Genomic DNA, 3,288 nt, shown 5'->3' with positions numbered 1-3,288 from the left:
ACATATTGTAATGACCTGACTAGATCATAAATGAACAATTGTCCAGACAGAGGCTTGAGTTTACGAATTGACGGTTTATTACACCAACTTTACACAGGCTACTGTTTGGGCCGTAGCACACGCCAAATAGATGACAGATAACCCACAAGCCAATCGTGACCTTCTCTTGTGATACCCAGACGTAAGAGAGAGAGAACAAAGGCTGAACCTGGTCTTAACTTCCAATGCTCCACCCTCCTGCCCAACCCCCCTCCACGCCACTCCGCCAACCACCAGGATGCCCGGCATCAGAACATTCCAGGCATTCCCGTGATTGGCAGATAGCAGGTTGATTGACAGGTCGGACCCCGCGAACACCGGGTACTGGTCAGTACAACACAACCACCTCCTAGCCTAACACATAACACACAGCTGTCTGTGCGGGTCGCTACACAGCCCCCCCACCACAAAGTCCCTCGTCCCCGAGGGAACAAACAAAGTCTCTGAAGCGACCCGGAGGTCTCCTTTGCCTGCGTGGCCGTGATGGTCGCAGAGTACCCCTCTGGGACCCAGGGGATGAAGGCAGGGATATGGGTGACAAGGAAGCGGGAACGGGTAATACCGTCCGTGGCTCTGGGGAACCACGCGGTGACACAGGGGGGGAGACTGGGGGAGTGGGCTGTCTGGAGCCTTGTCTGCGGCACCTGAGGGTGGGTGCCTGGAGAATGTCATTGCCAGAGAGGGGAATTGTGGGGGTTCCTGGGGTTTGGGGAGAAGAGGCCCCTCTGTATGGGGCTAACCTGTCCCGGTGCAGTGCCACCTTTCTCCCCCTGGGAGGAAGCTGCACCCGGTACACAACCTCCCCTACCCTCTCCAGGACACTCCAGGGTCCCACCCAGTGACTGTCCAACTTGGGGCATCTGCCTTTTTTCCTTAGGGGGCTGTAGACCCAGACCAGCTCCCCAGCCACAAAGTGCCTTCCCCGGGTGTGCACGTCATAGTTCCTTTTCTGCCTCACACCTGCATTCACCAGCTACTCTCTGGCGAAGGTGTGGGCTGTCTCCAGGCGGTCCTGGAGTCTCCGGGCATACTCCGGCCCCGGAGGAACATGAGGGCTATCCAGGGGCCGACCAAACGCCATCTCCGCAGGGGTGCGGATCTCTCTCCCCAGCATGAGGAGGGCAGGCGTGCAGGAAGTGGAGTCTTGGACAGCGGAGCGGCATGCCATGAGGACCATAGGCAGGTGCTTGTCACAGTCACGCTGGTGTTTGGAAGAGACGATGGCCAGCTGCTGTCCAAGCGTTTTGTTGAAGCGCTCCACAAGGCCATCACTTTGAGGATGGAGAGGAGTAGTGCGGGTCTTGTGCATACCCAGCCTCTCACACATGGTGGCGAACACACGGGACTCAAAGTTTCTGCCTTGGTCGCTGTGGATGGACTCTGCAGCTCCAAACCTGCTGAACATCCCCGCTGTCAGGGCGCCGACGATGGTCTCTGCCTCCTGGTCAGGCAGAGCATAGGCCTCGGGCCATTTTGTGAAATAGTCCATGGCCGTGAGCACCCAGCGGTTTCCACTGTCTGTGGTGGGGAACGGCCCAACTACATCCACTCCCACCCTCTCCATGGGAGCCCCCACTGGGAACTGTTGGAGCTGAGCATGAGAGCGGCCTGGGGGCCCTTTCTCGCTGTGCAGTTGTCACAGCGGCGACAAAAGTCCTCCACATCCCTCTTGTGCTGCCCCCAGTAGAAGCCCTGACGGAGACGGCGCAGTGTTTTTGTGACCCCAAAGTGTCCAGTCCCCACCCCCATGAGTACTCTGGAGCACAGCCTCCCGCAATGCTTTTGGGACCACAACCTGCCACCTCTCCTCTCCCGTAGCTGACTCCTTCCATGCCCGCTGTAGCACGCCATCAGCCAGCCGCAGTCTCTCAAACTTCGACCACAACCCTTGGTCGCGAGTGAGAGCGCTGTCACCTCTTCCCATGGTGGCCTCACCTGCGCCTCTACCCACTGTAGCACTGGCTGTAGGTCTGTGTCCCGTCCCTGCTGCTGCCGCCATTCAGCCACGTCGACAGTCTGCAGCTCACAGCAGACAGGCCCGCTCGCCCGACACACTGTGGCACAGACACCCTCCTCTGCCCGCAGCTCTCTCTCCCGTCCCTCTCCGTTCACAGTGGCGGCAGCCGTCTGCAGTACAGGGCCGACGGGACATGGCGTCGGCGTTGGAGTGGCGTGCCCCTGCCCTATGCACCACCGTGAAGTCATACGGCTGAAGCTCCTCCAACCAGCGTGCCACCTGCCCCTCTGGCTCTCTGAAAGACATGAGCCACTGGAGAGCAGAGTGGTCAGTCCTTACAGTAAAGGGCAGACCACCCAGGTAGTACTTGAAGTGTTTGACGGAAGCCACAACAGCCAAGAGCTCCCGCCGGGTGACACAGTAGCGGCGCTCATGTTTGTCAAATGTTTTGCTGAAGTACGCCACCACTCTCCCCCTCTGGCCCCACCTGGGCCAGCACCCCACCCATGCCCACATTGCTCGCGTCTGTGTCCAGGATAAAGGGCAAGGTGAGGTCAGGGGGCCAGCACGGGGCCTCGATCAGTGCACGTTTGAGGGTGTTGAACGCCTCCTCACACTCCACTGTCCAAGTGAAAGCCTTGTCCTTCGGCAGCAGGCGGTTCAGTGGAGCAGCAACGCTGAGAAGCCCCGTACAAACCTCCTGTAGTACGAGGCCAGGCCCAGGAAGCTCTTCAGCTGACGCTGGTCGGTGGGGGTGGGCCAGTCTCTGACAGCCCCTACCTTGTCCTCCATGGTGCTGATCCCCTCCTTCCCCACTCGGTGGCCCAAGAAGGACACCTCTCTCCTCATGAAGTGGCACTTCTCGGGGTGGAGCTTCAGACCTGCGGCAGCCACCCTCTCCAGCACACGCCGTAGCGCCCCCAGGGCTGACTGGAAGGAGCTGCCATGGGCCAGGATGTCATCGAGGTATACCAGACACTGCTGTCGGGGGACGCCATCCAGCACCCTGTCCATCAAACGCTCAAAAGTAGCTGGAGCGTTGCACAGGCCAAAGCACAGGACCTTGAACTGCCAGTGTCCTCTGTTAGTGGAGAACGCAGTTTTGGCTCTGGCCTCTGGGGAGAGGGGCACCTGCCAGTAGCCACTGCGGAGGTCTAGTGAGGAGAACCAGGAGGACCCCCTAACCAGGTCCAGCGACTCATCGATACGTGGTATGGGGTATGAGTCCTTCCTGGTTACCTCATTCAGCTGCCTGTAGTCCGCACAGAACCTCAGCTTGCCCCCTTCTTCGG

This window comes from Oncorhynchus keta, chromosome 27 (genome assembly GCF_023373465.1).
Source record: "Oncorhynchus keta strain PuntledgeMale-10-30-2019 chromosome 27, Oket_V2, whole genome shotgun sequence".
Classification (NCBI taxonomy): Eukaryota; Metazoa; Chordata; class Actinopteri; order Salmoniformes; family Salmonidae; genus Oncorhynchus; species Oncorhynchus keta.
The sequence above is the reverse complement of the archived record's forward strand: the minus strand, read 5'-3'. Positions refer to the sequence as shown.